Below are 23,445 nucleotides of genomic sequence, written 5' to 3'. Positions count from 1 at the left end.
GGAGCGTTTATCAGACAAAATTTGACACCGAGCCACATAAGGAGATATTAGGGCTGCTAACCAAAAGCTTGTTCAAAGAGGTAGATTTTAAGAAGCATCTTAAAGGAAGAAAGAGAGGTAGAGTGGCGGAGAGGTTTAGGGAAAGAATTCCAGAGCTTAGGGCCTCATTAGCTGAAGGCACGGCCGCCAATGGTGGAGCGATGAAAATTGGGGATGTTCAAGAGGCCAGAATTGGAGGAGTGCAGAGATCTTGGAGGGTTGTAGGGCTGGAGGAGATTATAGAGATAGGGAGATATTCAAGAGCAGGAGGCAGTTCAGAGAAGAGGCACAAGTCTTATTCTTAGCATCAGAGAACTGAGTTACTAAAAGAAAAAAAAAGAACTTGCATTTTTTAGGGTGCCTTTCACGAACTCAGAATGTCCTAAAGTGCTTTACAGCCAATTAAGTACTTTTTTAAAGTGCAGTCACGGTTATAATGTAAGAAATCTGGCAGCCATTTTGCGCACAAGTCCCACAACAGCAATGTGGTAATGCCTAGATAATCTCTTTTTAGGTATGTTGGTTGAGGGATAAATATTGGCCAGGATACATGGAGAACTCTCCTGCTCGACATCAAATTAGGGCCATGGGATAATTTACATCCACCTGAGAGGGCAGACAGGGCCTCGGTTTCATGTATTCATCCGAAGTACAGCACCTCCACCAGTGCAACACTCCCTCAGTACTACACTGGGAGTGTCAGTCTGGATTATGTGCTCAAGTCTCTGGAGTGAGACTTGAACCCACAACCTTCTGACTCAGAGGCAAGAGTGCTAGCACAAAGGCTGAAGGAGTTTAGGCTTTTCAGCCTTGAAAGGAAACAACGGAGAGGTGACCTTATGGAGCTACATCAGATAGTAAATGATATAGCAAAAATAGATCTGGAAGACTTCTTCAAACTAAACCATGATAGTAGGACAAGAGGTTATTGGGTTGAATTGAGTCAATTTCCACCAATGGAACTTGGCGTTGAAGCTTTGATGGAAGCCAGGGCCGGCCTTACGGTTGGGCGACATGGGCGACCACCAAGGGTGCCGTGGTCAGGGGGGTCGCCGTGGTCAAGAGGGTCTGACATTAACGGCTTCGACCTCTGCGAAGAACTTGGCTATCTCCAAAGTCTTCTTCCAACGGACTGTAGTGCTCATCAAGACGAGCAAACTTCAAGTTTCAAGAGCAAGTTCCCAGACACGTGGACAGTGACGTAATAAAACTCACTACACACTTGGTTTGAGTATAAAGCAAGGCTTTAATCAACTTGTTTCAGAACATGGAGGTCTAGTTGTACTTCACTAGTTCCTTGTCTTACAAAATGTCCCTGGCAAGCTGGGCCCACGCCCGAGTATTTATACTCCTTGGACGGCGCCACCAGCTGGCCGTCCAGCGTTATTTCATGAGTAGTTTCTTGATGATGAGATTTATAACAGATAGCACTCTGGATCCTGTTAACCATGTCTGTATCGGTGGCAAGCAGCGAACGGAGCTTCTCGAAGTTGAAGCTCATAAAAACATATTTGCGACTGGACCACGACAGGCTATCTTCGCTGGCCTTCCTGTCTGTCGAGAATGATGTGGCTCAAAATATCTTGGTGAACAAAGTTTTTTATTTATTACTGTTATTTATTAGGTTAGTGTTTTAATTAAATGTTTAGTTTATTTGCCACTTAGCGATAATGTTATATTTTATGACTTATATTGTTTATTATTTAAATTATAAAAAACTTTTGAGGTTACAGCTTTATTTCTGAAACTTTCGCTAATACTACTACATACTTAAACTCAAAGATACAAGTTCACCCAGGACGCCATTTTCCCTGAGGTGGGCCTGATGGAAACCAACTGAGTTCAAGGAGGAAACAGAGCAAGAATATCATCTGAATCACACAACGTGTCTTTCAGTACACACAGAAGCATGGTTGCAGCACCAAGTCTTACATTGCTAGACATATTAAAGGATGAATTACGGGAACAGCGGGGGGAGAACAGCCATACTTTGAGGGCATAAGAGGTGGACTATTAGGACTTGCTGCTACCTAATGCAGTGCGAGTACCGTAGATGTGTCAGCTACCTGGAGCTCAGAGAGGAACAGTGTGCGCGGAGGCTTGTGTCTCACCAGGTGATCCGTGTCATCTTCTGGAATCCCATTTGGAACCAAGGAGCAACATATGGCTAGCACCACCGGTGGATGTAAAAGCAACTGCACTAAGCTTCCACGCCATTCGGTCTTTGAATGAGTTAGCCAGCATGCGGTTCATCACTTATCACAGATATAATAGATGCCTTGTTTTGACATGCATCTGCATGCCCACATAAAGTTCAGGATAAGCAGACCCAATTTTATGAGATCTGTGGCATTTCCATTAATTACAAGGCACCATCAAAATGCTATTTGTGCATGTGTAGGCAATATAATTCTTCTTATTAACGGACAGGGATACTGCTCCATAAACAGGAAGATGGCCTAGATGATATAGAATTATGCAAGTTAATGCTTGTTTTCCAGGGGCTAGTCATGATGCACACTTCTTGCTGCAATCAAGCATCTCCCGATTATTCTGGCGGGTGGGGGGGGGGGTGGGGGGGGTGGCGGTGAAACAGAATGCAGGAGTGGTTATTGCCAGACACGTTACCTACTCCAAACAAGGGCGTACAGTGTGCTTATAATAGAGCATACATCTTGAAGAAACAATTTTGATGTTTGGACTGCTTCACGATATAACACAGAGAAAGCTGGCAAAATGATTTTAGAATGTTGCATACAACATCAGAGTCAGTAACCAGAGGACACAGGTTAAAGGGAACTGGCAAAATCACCAGATGGCAGATGAGGAGAAAGTTTATTTTTGCCACGGTAAGGTTATTTTTGGAAATAATTTATAAATAGATAAAGGCAATTGTGGAATTGAGCGTCATTAGCACACTAGTTGTCATTAATCAACATTGTTACATTTTTTTAAGGGTACATATATCTGAAAGATCCATACTTGCTGATTAAAAAGTGCAACATAACTGCATTGGTCAGCACCATGGTGCATTTGTGAATGTGGGTCTGACCCATGGAAAAATGGGATAGGAAGGACTTACGTCCTCCAATAAACCATGAGATGATTTCTTTTTCACAATTTGAATCTTGAATACTGCATACAAAGCATGCGACACACACATTCATACTGAAACACTTTATACTGTAGTTACAAAGAGAAACATGCAGTGACTTCTTTGCAAAAAGTAGCCAGCAACTGTTCAAGATTACTCTTGCTATTTCCTCCAGCATCTCTTTTCAATTTAACAGTGCTCCAAAGAAATGATTTGTAGTATGCATCAATGTGCCAACTGTAATTAGGACATTATGACGTGGATTATAGTCTTATAATTTCCTCTTAAAACAAAGTTTGCCTCTTAATAGAAAATGAATTTATCGCTTTAAATAATCTTGGCTGATGCTGGCAAAAAAAGCCTGTTATTGTGGTAACAAAGAACCCACATGTTTCTAGTGGGTCCAGAACTAAAGTAGATTCTTTGCAAACTTTTTGTCAAGGGCTGTGGTCCTAATCAATGACTTGATCATGGGCCACAGTTTGCAGCTCAGAGTTAATTAATTATTTTCCACGGTGCTATAGTATTCAATAATGGGAGTGGCCACAGCTGATGCTAGTCTTAACCTTGCCAGAAATCCTCAGATGTGCAATTCCAGCAAGAATTACCATAGAGAGATCAGTAGTGAGAACCTATGCCAGTTCTACCTCACGCTAGCCGGGAGACACTGAGGCTTTTTTTTTTAAACATGTCAATTGGCATCCTGATTAAGATCACCTCACTAAGTACATACTGAGGAGCCTTCCAGCTATCTTCCTGGTTTGTATAAACCTTAAGCCATAACACAGAGGGCATTTTGCCCAGTGAGCTATCAGTGCCAATGGAGGGAAGAAAGGATATTTAAGTTCCTCATTCTAAAATCATGGGGGTGATTTTGTCAATGGGGGCGCGTTGGAGGCCGGACTGCTGCTTGTCGGGTTTTAGTCCCGCCTCCACCAACTTGTGGCCAACCCACGCTATTTTCCCTTGACTGACCTTGTTAAGCCCACCCAGCGGGCTTAGCAGGCCAATTAAGGGGAAGCCGGTTACAGAGAACGTCAGCGTATGACGTTTCATCTGTCGAAGATTTTTGACAGATGAATTGTCATCGTTTGACAGCTCTGTGAAGCTGTCAAACACTGACATTCTCTGTTGTTTGATGAGTCCTTGTAGTCAAGACTCATCAAACCTCTTTTATGAGCAGAAATTAGATGGTTGTTGCATTGGAGAATGCAGCAGCCATCTGTCATCTCTGCCAGTGAGTTGCGAGAGTCTCTGCATCCCCAACTGTTGAAGCCTGCAGGAAGAAACAAAGCTAAGTAAACATTTTCTATCACTTTCCACTCACCTCACATACTCACCTCTCCACACTTGCACCCATCACTTACCTCCACAGCGCACTTTTGGACCCATCCGACCCCCGCAGACCCTCTGCTCGCCTCAGTGACCCTGGCGGGGTTTCCCGACGTCGGGAAGCCTGCGCCTCTGTTGGAAAAATGGGGATAAACCTCTTAACTGCCTGTTAACCCTGGTTTAACGAAGAGTGCAGGAGAGCATGCCGGAAACAGCACCAGGCATACCGAAAAATGAGGTGTCAACCTGGTGAGGCTACAACACAGGACTACTTGCATGCCAAACAACGGAAGCAACATGCGATAGACAGAGCTAAGCGATCTCACAACCATCAGATCAAATCAAAGCTCTGCAGTCCTGCCACATCCAGTCGTGAGTGGTGGTGGACAATTAAACAGTTAACAGGAGGAGGAGGCTCCAAAAATATCCCCATCCTCAATGATGGTGGAGCCCAGCATGTGAGTGCAAAAGACAAGGCTGAAGCATTTGCAACTATCTTCAGCCAGAAGTGCCAAGTGGATGATCCATCTCGGCCTCCTCCTGAGGTCCCCAGCATCACAGGTGCCAGTCTTCAGCCCATTCAATTCACTCCACGTGATGTCAAGAAACGGCTGAAGACACTGGATACTGCAAAGGCTATGGGCCCTGACAACATTCCGGCAATAGTACTGAAGACTTGTGCTCCAGAATTAGCTGCGCCCCTAGCCAAGCTGTTCCAGTACAGCTACAACACTGGCATCTACCCGGCAATGTGGAAAATTGCCCAAGTATGTCCTGTCTACAAAAAGCAGGACAAATCCGACCCGGCCAATTACCATCCCATCAGTCTACTCTCAATCATCAGCAAAGTGATGGAAAGTGTCGTCGACAGTGCTATCAAGCGGCACTTACTTAGCAATAACCTGCTAACTGACGCCCAGTTTGGGTTCCGCCAGGGCCACTCAGCTGCTGACCTCATTACAGCCTTGGTCCAAACATGGACAAAAGAGCTGAACTCAAGAGGTGAGGTGAGAGTGACTGGCCTTGACATCAAGGCAGCATTTGATCGAGTGTGGCATCAAGGAGCCCTAGCAATACTGAAGTCAATGGGAATCAAGGGGAAAACTCTCCATTGGTTGGAATCATACCTAGCACAAAGGAAGTTGGCTGTGGTTGTTGGAAGTCATTCATCTCAATCACATGACATCACTGCAGGAGTTCCTCAGGGCAGTGTCCTAGGCCCAACCATCTTCAGCTGTTTCATCAATGACCTTCCCTCCATCATAAGGTCAGAAGTGGGGATGTTCGCTGATGATTGCACACTGTTCAGCACCATTCGAGACTCGTCAGATACTGACGCAGTCCGTGTCCATATGCAGCAAGACCTGGACAACATTCAGACTTGGGCTGACAAGTGGCAAGTAACATTCGCACCACACAAGTGCCAGGCAATGACCATCTCCAACAAGCGAGACTCTAACCATCTCCCCTTGACATTCAATGGCATTACCATCGCTGAATCCCCCACTATCAACATCCTGGGGGTTACCATTGATCAGAAACTGAACTGGACCAGCCATATAAATAGAAACATAGAAACATAGAAGATAGGAGCAGGAGTAGGCCATTCGGCCCTTCGAGCCTGCTCCGCCATTCAATGTGATCATGGCTGATCATCCAAATTCAGTACCCTGTCCCTGTCTTTTCCCTATATCCCTTGATCCCTTTAGCCTCAAGAAATATATCCAACTCTTTCTTGAATATATTTAATGAATTAGCCTCCACCGCCCTCTGTGGCAGAGAATTCCACAGGTTCACCACTCTCTGGGTGAAGAAATTCCTCCTCATTTCAGTCCTAAATGGCTTACCCCTTATCCTTAGACTATGACCCCTGGGTCTGGACTCCCCGGCCATCAGAAACATCCTTCCTGCATCTAGTCTGTCCAGACCTGACAGAATTTTATAGGTTTCGATGAGATCCCCTCTCAATCTTCTAGACTCCAGTGAGTATAAGCCCAATCGACACAATCTCTCCTCATACGTCATTCCTGCCATCCCAGGTATCAGCCTGGTGAATCTTCGCTGCACTCCCTCCATGGCAAGAACGTCCTTCCTCAGGTAAGGTGACCAAAACTGCACACAATACTCAAGGTGCGGTCTCACCAAGGCCCTGTACAACTGTAGCAAGACATCCTTGTTCCTGTACTCGAACCCTCTTGCTACGAAGGCCAACATACTATTTGCCTTCTTAACCGCCTGCTGAACCTGCATGCTTACCTTCAGCGACTGGTGCACAAGGACACCCAGGTCTCTTTGCACTTCCCCTTCTCCCAATCTATTGCCATTCAAATAATAATCTGCCTTCCTGTTTTTGCCACCAAAGTGGATAACCTCACATTTATCCACATTATAGTGCATTTGCCATGTTTCTGCCCAATCACCCAACCTGTCCAAATCGTACTGGAGTTTCCTGACATCCTCCTCGCAGCTTACCCTCCCGCCCAGCTTTGTGTCGTCTGCAAATTTGGAGATATTACATCCAATTCCCTCGTCCAGATCATTAATATATAGTGAACAGCTGGGGTCCTAGGACCGATCCTTGCGGTACCCCACTAGTCACTGCCTGCCACTCGGAAAACGACCCGTTTATTCCAACTCTTTGCCTTCTGTCTGCCAACCAGTTCTCTATCCAAGTCAATACCTTGCCCCCAATCCCATGTGCCTTAATTTTGCACGCTAATCTCTTGTGTGGGACCTTATCGAAAGCCTTCTGAAAGCCCAAATGCACCACATCCACTGGTTCTCCCCTATCTATTTTACCAGTTACATCCTCCAAAAGTTCCAGTAGATTAGTCAAGCATGATTTACCTTTTGTAAATCCATGTTGACTTTGTCCGATCCTGTCACTGCTTTCCAAGTGCTCTGCTATTACATCTTTTATAATAGACTCTAGCATTTTCCCCACTACCGATGTCAGGCTTACCGGTCTATAATTCCCCGCTTTTTCTCTACCACCTTTTTTGAATAGTGGGGTAACATTAGCTACCCTCCAATCCATGGGTACCGTTCCAGAGTCTATCGAGTTCTGGAAGATGACCAGTAATGCATCTACTATTTCCAGGGCCACTTCCTTAAGTACCCTGGGATGTAGACCATCAGGCCCTGGGGATTTATCGGCCTTTAGTCCCATCAATTTTCCTAACACCATTTTCCTACAAATACTGATTTCTTTCAGTTCCTCTCTTTCATCAGACCCTATGTTCCCCGGCATCTCTGGGAGTTTATTTGTATCCTCCTTTGTGAAGACAGAACCAAAGTATGTATTTAGTTGGTCTGCCATTTCCTTGTTTCCCATTATAAATTCCCCTGATTCTGACTGTAAGGGACCTACGCTTGACTTCACTAATCTTTTTCTCTTCACATATCTATAAAAGCTTTTACAGTCAGTTTTTATGTTCCCTGATAGCTTACTCTCATATTCTATTTTCCCTTTCTTAATTAATCCCTTTGTCCTCCTTTGTTGACTCCTAAACTGCTCCCAATCCTCAGGATTATTGCTTTTTCTAGCCAATTTATATGTCCTCTCCTTGGACCTTATGCTATCCCTAATTTCCCTTGTTAGCCACGGTTGAGTCACCTTTTTTGTTTTATTTTTATGCCAAACTGGGATGAACAAATTCTGTAGCTCATCCATTCGATCTTTGAATGTTTGCCATTGCCTATCCACCGTCAACCCTTTGAGCGCCATTCCTCACTCAATCCTACCCAACTCGCTCCTCAGACCATCGTAGTTTCCTTTATTTAAATTGAGGACCCTTGTCTCTGAGTCAACTACTTCATTCTCCATCTTAATGAAGAATTTGATCATATTATGATCGCTCCGACCCAAGGGGCCTCGTACAACAAGATTGCTAATTAATCCTTTCTCGTTACATAATACCCAGTCTAAGATGGCCTGATCTCTGGTTGGTTCCTCGACATATTGGTCCAGGAAACCATCCCGTAAACATTCCAGGAATTCCTCCTCCACAGTATTGTTACTAATTTGGTTGGCACAATCTATATGTAGATTAAAGTCACCCATGATGACTGCTGTGCCCTTATTGCACGCTTCTTTAATTTTCCTTTTAATGCCATCCCCAACTTCCACCTAACTGTTTGGAGGTCTATATACCACTCCCACTAATGTTTTTTTCCCCTTAGTATTTCTCAATTCTACCCATACAGATTCCACATCATCAGAGCTAATATCCTTCATTACAATTGTATTAATCCCTTCTTTAACCAGTAATGCTACCCCACCTCCCTTTCCTTTTTGCCTATCTTTCCTGAATATCGAATACCCCTGGATGTTGAGTTCCCAGTCTCGGCCATCCTTGAGCCACGTTTCTGTAATCCCAACCAAATCGTATTCGTTTACCTCTATTTGCGCAGCCAATTCATCCACCTTATTACAAATGCTCCTCGCATTAAGACACAAAGCCTTCAGGCTTGTTTTTTTAACGCTCTTAGACCTATTAGAATTATTATTTACTGTGGCCACGTTTGATTTAAACCGTTGATTTCTCTGACTGCCACTTTTGTTTTTCTCCTTCCTATCTTTTGCTTTTATCCCTGTTTCCCTTTCCTCTGTCTCCCTGCTCAGGTTCCCAACCCCCTGCCATTTTAGTTTAAACCCCCCCGAACAGTGCTAGCAAACCTCCCCGCAAGGATATTTGTCCCGCTCTGGTTCAGGTGTAACCCGTCCGACTTGTACAAGTCCCACCTTTCCCAGAAGCAGGCCCAGTGATCCAGGAAACTAAAGCCCTCCCTCCTGCAACAACTCTTTAGCCACGCATTCATCTGCTCTATCCTCCTATTCCTATACTCACTAGCACGTGGCACCGGGAGTAATCCAGAGATTACAACCTTTGAGGTCCTGCTCTTTAATCTGCTACCTAGCTCCTTAAATTCTTGTTGCAGGACCTCATCCCTCTTCCTACGTATGTTGTTGGTCCCAATGTGAACCACGACCTCTGCCTGTTCACCCTCCCCTTTCAGAATGCCCTGCAGCCGTTCAGTGACATCCTTGACCCTGGCACCAGGGAGGCAACAAACCATCCTGGAGTCACGTCTACGGCCACAGAACCGTCTATCTGTTCCCCTTACGATAGAATCCCCTACCACTATTGCTCTCCCACTCTTTTTCCTCCCTTCCTGAGCAGCAGCAACACCCCCGGCACCAGGAAGTTGGCTGCTGCTGCTTTCCCCTGGTGAGTCATCCCCCTCAACAGTATCCAAATTGGTATACCTGTTTGAAAGGGGGATGGCCACAGGGGTCTTCTGCACTACCTACCTGCTTCTACTGCTCCGCCTGGTGGGCACCCATTTCCCTTCTGCCTGTGCAGCCCTACCCTGCGGCGTGACCAACTCATCAAACGTGTAATCCACGACCCTCTCAGCATCATGAATGCTCCACAACCCATCCATCCGCAGCTCCAGCGCCTCAATACGGCCCGTTAGTAGCTGCAGCTGGATGCATTTCTGGCACACGTGGTCATCAGGGACACCGGCAGCGTCCCTGAATTCCCACATAGAGCAAGAGGAGCACAACACGGGGCTGGGCTCTCCTGGCATGACTTACCCCTTTGATTAATTTAAATTAATTCAATACCACCAGTTAAAGATATACTCTAGGGTGCTTATTTACCAACTGTCCCCACTACACCACAGAGACCCAAGAAAATATAAACCGCAGAATTTAAGCTTGTAATAAAAGAAATACTCACCAACCAATCACTTACCTGCTTCCTGGTGACGTCACACCTGGATTACTTTTTACCCCTCTCCCGGAACCTGTATTGGTATGCCTCGCTGCCTCGGGCTGCTGTTTAAGTACCTCTGCCGCCTCTGGTGATCCCTCGCAGGTCCGCTGCCTCTCCGGTCTCGGGGCTCTGGGCCTCGCTGCCTCGGGCTGCTGTTTAAGTACCTCTGCCGCCTCTGGTGATCCCTCGCAGGTCCGCTACCTCTCAGGGCTCTGGGCCTCGCTGCCTCGGGCTGCTGTTTAAGTACCTCTGCCGCCTCTGGTGATCCCTCGCAGGTCCGCTGCCTCTCCGGTCTCGGGGCTCTGGGCCTCGCTGCCTCGGGCTGCTGTTTAAGTACCTCTGCCACCTCTGGTGATCCCTCGCAGGTCCGCTGCCTCTCCGGTCTCGGGGCTCTGGGCCTCGCTGCCTCGGGCTGCTGTTTAAGTACCTCTGCCACCTCTGGTGATCCCTCGCAGGTCTGCTGCCTCTCTGGTCTCGGGGCTCTGGGCCTCGCTGCCTCGGGCTGCTGTTTAAGTACCTCTGCCACCTCTGGTGATCCCTCGCAGGTCTGCTGCCTCTCCGGTCTCGGGGCTCTGGGCCTCGCTGCCTCGGGCTGCTGTTTAAGTACCTCTGCCGCCTCTGGTGATCCCTCGCAGGTCCGCTGCCTCTCCGGTCTCGGGGCTCTGGGCCTCGCTGCCTCGGGCTGCTGTTTAAGTACCTCCGCCGCCTCTGGTGATCCCTCGCAGGTCCGCTGCCTCTCCAGTCTCGGGGCTCTGGGCCTCGCTGCCTCGGGCTGCTGTTTAAGTACCTCCGCCGCCTCTGGTGATCCCTCGCAGGTCCGCTGCCTCTCCGGTCTCGGGGCTCTGGGCCTCGCTGCCTCGGGCTGCTGTTTAAGTACCTCCACCGCCTCTGGTGATCCCTCGCAGGTCCGCTGCCTCTCCGGTCTCGGGGCTACAAGAGCAGGCCAGAGGCTGGGAATTCTGTGGTGAGTGTCTCACCTACTGACTCCCCAAAGCCTTTCCACCATCTACAAGGCACAAGTCAGGAGTGTGATGGAATACTCTCCACTTGCCTGGATGAGTGCAGCTCCAACAACACTCAAGAAGCTCGACACCATTCAGGATAAAGCAGCCCGCTTGATTGGCACTCCATCCACCACCTTCAACATTCATTCCCTCCACCATCGGCGCACTGTGGCTGCAGTGTGTACCATCTACAAGATGCACTGCAGCAACTCGCCAAAGCTCCTTCAACAGCACCTTCCAAACCCGCGACCTCTACCACTTAGAAGGACAAGGGCAGCAGACGCATGGGAACATCACCACCTACAAGTTCCCCTCCAAGCCACACACCATCCTGACTTGGACCTGTATCGTTGTTCCTTCACTGTCGCTGGGCCAAAATCCTGGAACTCCCTTCCTAACAGCATTGTGGGTGTACCTACACCATATGGACTGCAGCGGTTCAAGAAGGCGGCTCACCACCATCTTCTCAAGGGCAATTAGGGATGGGCACTAAATGCAGGCCTAGCCAGCGACGCCCACATCCCATCAATTAATTTTTAAAAAAATTAAGTGGTTGTAATCCCCTTCCCGCCTCCAGGAGATGGGACTCGGCGCGGGTCGGCTACCCGCCTCCTGGGAAGATGGCACGGAGGCGGGTTGGGGGCGGGATGGGCGCCCGCCCTCAGATTCTGCCATTTTCCAGGCAGTCCCGCCTTCAAACCCGCCTCCCCAGGGCTGGCAATATCGCGCCCATAATTTCAACGTTATAAGCGATATGACATCTATTCTTAAACATACTATAGGTCAAAAATACACCATGGAATCCATCATATGTTTTGTGCTGGGGTACAAGTAGGGTTGCCAACTCTGGTCGGGTGTATGCCTGGAGGTTTCATCACATGACCTTGAACTGCCCCCCCCCCCCACACTCGCCATTGGTTCATTCTCCAGGTGCACTGCCTTCCCACCCCAACTGGAAAGCGAAGAGACTCTTTGATTACCCAACTGGATTAATCTTGACTGTCAGCCTTTTTCCCTCCATCTCCAATATTTTTATAACTAATGATTGAAAGTCTTCAAACAAAATGAAAAAATAATACACTTTTTTTATTGCCCACCCCCCACCCCCCCTGTGATTTTTCTCCTGGGTTTGCCCGCAGCAGTGCCCTGGAGATTAGTCTTCAATTCCTGGAGACTCCAGGGCAACCCTGGAGGGTTGGCAACCCTAGGAGCAAGCTATGCCTCTATTTCACTGTTGTCATGTCACCCATTAAATGAACTAGGCTATGAGTCATATTCTGATACTTAGACAACATTCATGAAAGTGTGACTCATTCTTGAGATTTTAATAGTGTTGGCGAATGATAAAATGACCTCTGACTAAGCCACCATGGAAGATGGTAAACATGACTGAGTTCAAGCCCGTTTTAAAACCCCTTTTTTCTTCAGAGGCCATTCTGTTTGAGGTAAAGTTGTGAAAAAAAAGCAAGAATGATTAAAGTGCAGATACTGCAAGGGACAAAAAGCTGGTTAGATCAGGTTTTCCCTATTCTAGCCCAGAATTTTTGTAATTGTACATTCGACATTTCATATCTATTTTGTTGCTTTTTCCCCAGTACTTTTTCATTCCTAAATTTTAATTGGCTGCACATGTATTTAGGCACATTTCCTAAAGTTATGGAATAGTTTTAGGTCATGCATATTTTTTGAACGCAGTTATATTGGAACAGGTTAGTCGCTGCTTTTCATGTTAGGTGCCTAAATATGTAGTTAGCTAGTGGGTACACTTCCTGAATATAAATTCGGTACTTTTTGGGAACTTTTGCTTCAGTTCTGACTCTTGAGTATCCTTCTTCAGTTTAGCTTTATCACAAATATATGAAATCGTTAGATGAAAGCAAGATGTTGACTGTCGAACTAAAGGACACATCATCGAGACCTGCTTTTATTTGTTCAGACAATTGTTATTAGTGAATAATTTTTTAAAATCGCAAAATGGTTTTTGTTCTCCCCCTTTCCAAGGCTTTGCCAAGCAGCTTGATTTTGGACAAAGGAGGAAAAGTGTACAGATCGTGACTGTGTCCTTCTATTGTGGGGTGTGCAGTGGTACTCAAATATTGTGGGCTGGCGGTATATATATTCAAGAATCTGTCAGCTATCTTTGCCCTCACGGAGACTGTGGCCTCTTTCACTATTAAGTTGTGCTGCGTGCATTTGAGTGTATAAATCCCTTTGTGTTGGGATTTTGTACTGTAGTCAGGCTCATCATCTTGCAGGCTCAGCAAAAAAAAAAAAGAATTATTAAAAATTGTATTACTAGGCTACCTCAGTGTCCTGCAGTGCTCTAATCCACTCTCCGAAAATGCTTTGCTAATTAAAAACAAAAAAGAAAGACCACCTATTTAAAAACGCTGCTTAGATCAGGTTTTCCCTATTCTAGCCCAGAATTTTTGTAATTGTACATTCAACATTTCATATCTATTTTGTTGCAAGAACTTCACTGCTTGAGTGACTCATTACAAGGGAAGGTACTTGATATTTAATAAATCCCCTGAAGGCTTGTTTAAATACACACGAGCGCATAAAAAAAACACAACAAATACCTCAAAATCAAACACTACGAGTGGCTCTAGACAGCATGGAAGCTCATTAAATTTTAAACCTATTAGTTAATACAGAACTCATTCTGCAACTGCGTTTCCTAAGAAGTGACCTATTTTCATCATGAGATAAACACTTATGTTAACAGATGTTTATCTTGTAATCTGTTTTCCTGCCAGCAGTATATAAATCATATAAAGATACTGAATGCCTTGCATCAAATGAAGTTTTTTTTTTGCATGTTGATCGGTTGTGCTGACATTGAAGTGAAGTACAGTGCTTATTTTTCTACGTCCTGGTCGATCCACTTTTGTGCCACTTTGCATTTTAAAATTCCACAGGTTAGACCAATTAAGCCTTGGGCTATGTAGATCTACACTGAGCCAGTCACGAGTGGAGGAGTGGGAGTAATCGATATTTTCTGGAAATAAAAATAAATACAGGACATTTATTTCTAGGCCTGGCAGCAACCATTATGCATTAACAACCAGTTACAGCCTACTAGCTGTAATCTAATTAATATACACAAGACCATTTGGAAAACCCAGCATTAAACTGCTAGCTGCTCACCTCCTCCCCATGAAAACAAAAACAGTTTGCATCAAATATGCTCAGAACAAAGACTCTAGTTAAGTCAAAGCTGTTGAGCAGCTTAATAAGTAAAATTCCTCTCCGTTGAATAGCTCAGTGGGTATCTTGTTACTATGAAATTGAAATGCACTGCAGTAGTGAGAGGGGGAGCGAGCTGATTCTGGAGGAACAAGTAACGATTGTCATTCTTTACCACCCCAATACACATACTCTCGCTGCCAACAGAAATCTCCTTGAAATGTTATTTCTTTTTGTATTTGATGACAAGTGAAGTTTGACAGGGTATATATATATAATAAAAAGATTATTGCAGACGGCCAAAAAAGCACATTTAATATTTAAAGGGACTTTGCCCTTTGTCCAAAATATCTTGCAAGGTGCTATTTGCAGAGCTCTGTAAATAGAGGATTGTGCAAAGGCAAGTTATGCTGACACGGTGACGTAATCACGTCATTGACGCATCTACTGTGATAAATGTTTAAAGTCAAATGGAAAAAAAAAATGCATGGTAGCAAATTTATCGCCTATCACAACAACCAGGATGGCAGAGTTGGAGTGGAATTTTCAGAGAAGTTTGTTCTTGACGGCTTGACTTTAAATACTGTTATAGGATAAGCTACTGAGAGAAGCCAAGCATTGCGTGAAAGAAGGACTGTATCTATAGTTCACGAGTGACCGAGTCAACTCCACCCTCTATAGGAGAACAACAACAACAACCTGTATTTATATAGCGCCTTAAACGTAGTAGAACATCCCAAGGCACTTCACAGGAATATTATAAGACAAAAATTTGACACTGAGCCACATAAGGAGAAATTAGGGCAGGTGACCAAAAGCTTGGTCAAAGAGGTAGGTTTTAAGGAGCGTCTTAAAGGAGGAAAGAGAGGTAGAGAGGCGGAGAGGTTTAGGGAGGGAATTCCAGAGCTTAGGGCCCAGGCAGCTGCCACCAATAGTTGAGCGATTATAATTAGGGATGCTCAAGAGGGCAGAATTAGAGGAGCGCAGATATCTCGGTGGGTGGGGGAGGGGGAGGGTTTGTGGAACTGGAGGAGATTACAGAGATAGGGAGGGGCGAGGCCATGGAGGGATTAGAAAACAAGGATAAGATTTTTGAAATTAAGGCATTGCTTAACCGGGAGCTAATGTAGGTCAGTGAGCACTTGGGGTGATGGGTGATGGGTACGAGTTAGGACACGGGCAGTCAAGTTTTGGATGACCTCAAGTTTACATAGGGTAGAACATGGGAGGCCAGCCAGGAGTGCATTGGAATAGTCAAGTCTAGAGGTAACAAAGGCATGGATGAGGGTTTCAGCAGCAGATGAGCTGAGACGGGTGATGTTATGAAGGTGGAAATAGGCAGTCTTTGTTATGCTGTGGATATGTGGTCGGAAGCTCACGTCAGGGTCAAACATGACACCAAGGTTGCAAACAGTGTGGTTCAGCCTCAGACAGATGTTAGGGAGACTTGCAGCATATCATAGGATCATACAGCACAGAAGGAGGCCGTTTGGCACACCGTGCCTCTTTGAAAGAGCTATCCAATTAGTCCACTCCCCTGCTCTTTCCCCACAGGCCTGCGATGTTTTCACCTTCATGTATTTATCCAAGTCCCTTTTGAAAGTTATTATTGAATCTGCTTCCACCGCCCTTTCAGGCAGTGCCTTCCAGATCACAACAACTCGCTGCGTATATACATTTTTCCTCATCTCCCTCTGCTTCTTTTGCCAATTACCTTAAATCTGTGTCCTCAGGTTATCAACCCCCCTGCCAGTGGAAACAGTTTTTCCCTATCTACTCTATCAAAACCCCTCATCATTTTGAATGCCATCCATGCAATAATGATGCAATCATCCATACAAAATAAATACAATAACCGAACATAACTATAAAATATTTAATTTCAGGACATTTTACCCCAAGACTTTATTAATAACTTTTGAAATTAAAATAAAATTGAAGGTGTCATTCCTAAGTCATCAATATCCTCTTCAGTCTTTACATAGCTGCTATTGTCTCATCAGGCACCAAGTTCAAATATAGGAGAAATGCCCGTTTTTGTTGAGATACATCAACCGTTAATAAAATGGCTGGAATGCACAATTTTGAAATAAAAAGAAAGACTTGCACATAGCACCTTTCACCACCTCAGGACGTCCCAAAGCGCTTCACAGCCAATGAAGTACTTTTTGAGACGTCGTCACTGTTGTAACACTGCAGCCAATTTGTGCACAGCAAGCTCCCACAAACAGCAATGTGATCATGACGAGTAATCTGTTTTTAGTAATTTTGAGTGAGGGATAAATACTGGCCATAACTCCTGTGCTCTTCTTCGAAATAGTGCCATGGGATCTTTTACGTCTACCTGAGAGAGCAGACGGGGCCTCGGTTTAACGTCTCATCTGAACGACGGCACCTCCGACAGTGCAGCACTCCCTCAGTACTACACTGAGAGTGTCAGTCTGGATTTTGTGCTCAAGTCTCTGGAGTGGGGCTTGAACCCACAACCTTCTGACTCAGAGGCGAGAGGGCTACCCACTGAGCCACGGCTGACACTAGGCTGCAAAAAAATACGATTCAATCATGACGTACCCGCAACAGTGACCCTTTATTGCTTCTTAAGCAGGGAACAAGCAACTTAGAACAATATAAATATTGGAAGGTTCATTCATTCAACAGTGGAGTGCATAGTTGTTGTAGGAAATGGTTGATGAGCAATTGGGAGAATTCTGATTCAATGACAAGATAATCAGGCCCAAAATGGTAGTCTTGACTTCCCTGCACAAGAATGATTTGAAATGCGATACAGATAAAGATGCTAATATTCACACTGGTAGCAGTTTTCTACACAACAGCCTGTTTTGATGCACAGCTTTATTTTTAGATCTTAAGTTACAGAATGCACTTGCCAGCTAATGTAAAAGTGCAATATAAATCTTCCGTAGCATTTTATAGAATCAGTGATGGTAGCTTTAGGATACAATATCACAGGCACAGATCAAAAGAAAACTTATTTTCAAAACTTTAAATTGAATCCTTTTTGAGACATTCAATTAACTGGTAACCTGCTTATTACATGGGTGTTCTTATTTGTTGACTTTATCTGCATTAAAGTTTCATAACTTTTGTATATGACGTACTTACAAGAGAGTTCTCCACAGTGTCTGGGACAATATTTATCCCTCAACCAATATCACTAAAACAGCTTATCAGGTCATCATGTCATTGCTGTTTGTGGGATCATACTGTGCACAAATTGGCTGCTGTGTTTCCCTACGTTACAGCAGTGACTACGCTTCAAAAGTACTTCATTGGCTGTAAAGCACTTTGGGACATCCTGAGGTTGTGGAAGGTGCTATATAAATGTAAGTCTTTCTTTATGTACCCTAATATGGAGATCAGACTCCGAAGCATTGATCCACTTCAAATTGTGAAGAATTTTGTGACCAGAAGAATTCATCTGAAATAAAAAATGTTGGAGTTACACAGCAAGTCTATCAGTATCTGAAAAGGGAAAATATAGGCCTGTCGTGGGTGTAGGACCCAGTTGACCTCAGTTTCGCTAGGGCTCCATGGTGCCACACTCAATCAAGGGCAGTTGTCCTCAACATCAATGCTTCAAGCATGTGTTGCTGCCCAAGTAATGGTAAGAGCTGGTCCTTCATGATGGCGGAGTCATGCAGCATGCAACAGGCATACACAAGTCTGGATACCCACTCAGGGCTGCACCGCAAAGCTCCTCCGGAACGGTCCAGGCAGCGGGAGTATTGCTCGAGCACGACAACTGTCTGCTCGATGATGCTCCTGGTGGCAGCACAGCTCTCGTTGTAGGCCTGCTCTGCAGCTGTGCTCGGGTTCCTGACAGGAGTCGTGAAGCAAGTCTGAAGGGGATAGCCCTTGTTGTCCAGTAGCCAGCCCGTAACTTGGTGGCCTAGGTCGGAATAAAGGTAGTATGGAAAACTGGCACAGGATGAAAGAGTCATGACTACTGCCAGGAAACCAGGCACTGACCTGCATGAGGCGCCGCCTGTGGTTGCACACCAGCTGTACATTAAGAGAGTGGAATCAATTTCGATTGGTAAAGGTGCCAAGCTGGTGAAAGGTAGCACGCAAGGCAATGTGGGTGCGGTCTATGGCGCCCTTCATTATTGGGAAGCTTGCAATGTGGGAGAAGTCTAGTGCTCTCTTGTCCTGCTCCACATTGTCCATGTGGAAGGAGATGTGGGTGTTCTTCCTGGCGTAGAGAGTCTCGGTGACCTCTCTGATACAGCGCTGGACTGCAAACTGGGAGAGGTGGCTGATGTCACCTGTTACAGCCTGAAAGGAACCCGTGGCATAAACGTTAAGGGCCACGGTCACCTTGACAGCCACAGGCAGTGCTGTCCATGCCCTGGTGCAAGGCTTGGGTTGTGGCTGCAGCAGGTGGCAGCTTCCTTGGTGAAGTGAAGGTGTCTGAGACATTGGTCCTCTTGATTTACAGTAGGAGAAGCTCTCCCTGTGGGTAGGGCCTCCTGCACAATGCCTTCCTCCTGTCCCTCTTCTGCCAGCTGCTCCTGTTGTCCTTGCTGCTCACCCTCATCCTCCAGCCCCAAATTCTTCCTCCTTCTTCTTCTTAGGCAGTCCCTCGGAACTGAGGATGACTTGCTTCCACATTAAAAATGAGCTCGCAGGTGGCTGATTAGTCCAATGCGGGACCTACAGTCTCTGTCACAGGTGGGGCAGGCGGTGGTTGAAGGGGCGGGTGGGTGGGGTGCTTGGGTTGACGTGCGCTCCTTGCACTTCGCTTCCGCTTGCTCCCGAAGAGACTCGAGTTGTTCGGCGCCTTCCCGGATGCTTCTCCTCCACTTTGTGCGGTCTTGGGCCAGGGATTCCCAGGTGTCGGTGGGGATGTTGCACTTTTTCAAACGCAGTCTCACCAGACCACTCACGGCTACAGCCAAACTATCCGCAAAGCAGCCAAAGAAGTGCAAGACCAGCAAAACCTTGCTCTGTGTAGACAGAGTGATCTTTCCCAGAGTGATATAAACCCACCAAGAAACGTCCAGAAGCCAAACAACAGCCTGAAATGAGAAACCAGCAACCAAGCTGTAAGTACTGCACGGTCCCTTTAAATAGCTCTGGCGAGGGGGTCCTTCCTTCAGGGTTAGCGCCATGTTGAGCTCGTGGCGAGTGAAGCGCTGGGGCGTTTGAATATTGGAAACAGGTCCCGCAGGAAGCGGAGGACCTGAATGTAAATAAATAATTCTTCCGTTTAAGTAATCCCGGCGTCCGCTCCTGACGCCAACGCAACCACCTTATACAATATGGAAGGCGGCTCACTTCCTGCCCACCATATTGGGCACCTTAATAGCGCCCAAAAAACGGGCCCTAAATTCTAGGACTTAGTTCCTTTTTTGGTTGTCACCCAGCCAACCCTCCAGAGCAACTCTACCCATCTGTAATGTCTCATTATTAATATCTTTGTCAGTGGCTCAGTTCAAATAATTTCTCCCCATGAAAGAATTACAGCTAGACTGGGGCGGGGTGAAGTCTTCCTGGTTGATGTTTGTTGTTGTCTCCGAGGTTGTGTAGCTGGAAGTCCTTCGAAAATGGAACACAAAGAAAAAAAGAGAAATAATTATCACTTTTTGCTTTCAACAGGACCCAAAGGAGTGAGCCACTGTTTGATCTGAGAAATTACTGTACAGAGTGATTTAACAAATAACCATTGTACAAGTAATACATAGCATCCATTAATTTAGATCTAGATTAAGGCTTGTTTGACATAATTATCTGTCGCACTTTATCCCCCAGAAACTACTTAGTACCTTTTAATAGTCTCATAACTGTCAAAACATGGGGTCTTGTCACAAGATTAAATAATAATCAGTAAATTAATTTATCTGACAACATGAATTATCCCAGCCTCTTCTTTGCTTTGCACACACTTTGGTGTTTGCTGAGGTAAGAATATGGAGTCATCACTGTGTGGTTCCGAGCAAAGGCACCCTTAATGCTTTGGTAACAATTGGCTCAAATGCCTGTCTTTATTGAAATGTTTGGAGCTACATCTTTGGGCGGTTGTCCCTGAAACGAGAGATCCGGAAATCCTAAACTATTCCACAATTGTGGAATTCAAAAATGAAATAATTCTTGGCATGCCATAGTACGGAGGCAATGTCCTTTCAAACTGAATAGTGTATTCTGTTTACATCCAGAAGTCCAACTTCGACAGATAGCTAGTGTGCTTCTGGGCTGGGGTAAGTTACAGCACTTCAACTTATTAATGCATTAAAGTATTCTCTGTAGTGCGTGATCAGTGTTTAAAGAAAGAAAGACTTGTATTTCTATAGTGCCTTTCACGACTTCAGGATGGACCAAAGCGCTTTACAGCCAATGAAGTACTTTTGAAGTGTGGTCACTGTTGCAATGTAGGAAACGTGGTATCCAATTTGCGCACAGCAAGCTCCCACAAACAGCAATGTGATAATATCCAGATAATCTGTTTTAGTGATGTTGGTTGAGGGATAAATATTGGCCCCAGGACACCGGGGAGAACTCCCCTGCTCTTCTTCAAAATGGTGCTACACGATCGTTTACATCCACCCGAGAAAGCAGACGGGGCCTCGGATTAACGTCTCATCTGAAAGACAGCAAACTCCGACAATGCAGCACTCCCTCAGTACTGAGGGAGCGTCAGCCGAGATTTTTGTGCTGGAGTGGGACTTGAACCCACGACCTTCTGAGGTGAGAGTGCTGCCCACTGAGCCACGGCTGCCAGCTGCTGCAAAAAGCTATGCATTTAGTAACAACAGTGTAACAGGGACGAGCCCAAATCCCTAGCATCATGTTCGGTCCTCGCACTGTCATTCTGAGAGTCCTTGGATGAATGACTTCCTATTGTCAAGCTGCTAACCCCAGGGGACTCTGCAAGCACAGTCTCTGTCAATTGAGAAACTGTATGAATAGAAGAATTTCTATGTACACTAGGTAATGTTTATGATGACCTGCTTCCCTGTTTGCCGTAGGGTTATGCCCAGTATAGAAATAGAACAAGTAAGGTCTGTGCTGGAGCAATTTATTCATTTCACTTTTCGTCCTTTTACAAAGAATATTAAATCAGAATCTTTTAGTATTTATAAATCAAACGGTGCATACATTTTAATGACATTAGGGAGCTCTGTGTTTGGATGTATGAGTAAGGGACGGATGAATGGTCAAAACGCATCTGTAACAGAATGAGTATAATAAAAGGAGCAAGCAGCAGTTGAAGGGAAACAAGTGGGCATTTTTATAAGCTTAGAGTGCAATGGTCAGAGAACAATTTCAGCCCTCTGATGTATTTCCTGTTCTACAAATACCACAATTAATAAAGACATAGCAAAATGTAAAATAATCACTGTCTTTTTCCACTTTCTCCACAGAACAGTACACTTGTACTCAATAACAAAACTTTTGAAAGCAGTTTTTTGATCAAATTCAGCCGATAGGAACAATGCCAGCTGCATTCTAGCTCATTTGCATAGAGAGCGTCTTTTAATAAATTCATCACTTTAGAGATTCTGTACCAGAAAACACCACATGATCGTTGGAGTAGATTAATGTGCTGACAACCAGACTCCTCTGTAATGATGCTGTTTCTGATTTTAATAAGAATCAAAATTAAAAAAAAATACCCTGAAAGTAAAGAATAAATAGAACTGATATAGTGACAACTTGCATTTATATAACCACAACTTGCAGACTTGCATTTATATAGCGCCTTTAGTGTAGTAAAATGTCGCAAAGAGATTCACAGGAGCGTTATCAGACAAAATTTAACACCGAGCCACAAAAGGAGATATTAGGACAGGCGACCCAGAGCTTGGTCCAGGAGGTAGGTTTTAAGGAGCGTCTTAAAGGAGGAGAGAGAAGTAGAGAGGCAGAGGTGTTTAGGGAGGGAATTCCACAGCTGAAGGCACGGCCGCCAATGGTGGAGCGATGAAAATCGGGGATGCGCAAGAGGCCGTTTGTGGTGCAGCCATTTTGAACGCAGCCTTCTGTTCATCTGCAAGTGTTTATGAAACACGGCGGCGATTGCGTTGGGAAAGGGTGGCTGATCCAGCACTGACCCCAATCATTTAACGTTCAGCGCTGGGAGCGCGCTTCATCTCATCCTTGGGGCATCTAAAAGCACTTCAAGGGCCAATCAATTACTTTTCAAGTGCAGTTACTCTTGTTATTCTTGCTGCACTGTCGGAGGTGCCATCTTTCAGATGTTAATCCGAGGCTCCGTCTGCCCTCTCCAGGTGGATATAAAAGCTCTCGTGATCACTATTGAAGAAGAGCAGGGGAGTTCTCTCTAGTGTCCTGGGCCAATGCTTATCCCTCAACCAACATCGCTAGTTATTATCACATTGCCGCTTGTGCGAGTTTGCTGTGCGTAAATTGGCCACGTTTCGTCCATTACAACAGTAACTACACTTCATAAAGTACTTCATTGGCTGTAAAGCACTTTGGGACGTCCGGTGTTTATGAAAGGCGTGATATAAATGCAAGTCTTGCTTTTTTTTTTTTTAAAAAGCGCTTTCGGACGTCCTGAAGTGGTGAAAGGTGCGATATCAATGCAAGTTTATTCTTTCTTACTATAGTGTCAGTGCAAAGCAGTTTTATTTTGCATCAAAACTGCAGTTACAAGGTAAATACAGCCCAAATCCAGAATCAGGACCTGAGCTGACACCAGATGGAAGTGGAGTGCGACTCCCTGGAAAAGGAAAGATGGGGGTTGGATCTCATTTTGACTCACTTTGGAGTCAATCCAGTTCTTAACCATGATTTAAAGTACAAGGTTTAGTCTTTCAGTTGAGATGTTAAACCAAGACCCCGTCTGCCCTCGCAGGAGGAAGTAAAAGATCCTGTAGCACTGTTTCAAAGAAGAGCAGGGGAGGTCTCCCAACTGTCCTAGCCAATATTTATTCCTCAATCAATATACAAACAATGATGGACAGGTAAAGACCCACTGGTCCATTGAGCCTGTCCCACACAATTGTGATAACTTGCGTATCAC

This window comes from Somniosus microcephalus, chromosome 7, assembly GCF_052327205.1.
Source record: "Somniosus microcephalus isolate GS21.2 chromosome 7, FLI_Smic_1.0, whole genome shotgun sequence".
Taxonomy (NCBI): Eukaryota; Metazoa; Chordata; class Chondrichthyes; order Squaliformes; family Somniosidae; genus Somniosus; species Somniosus microcephalus.
This window is presented reverse-complemented; position numbering follows the sequence as displayed.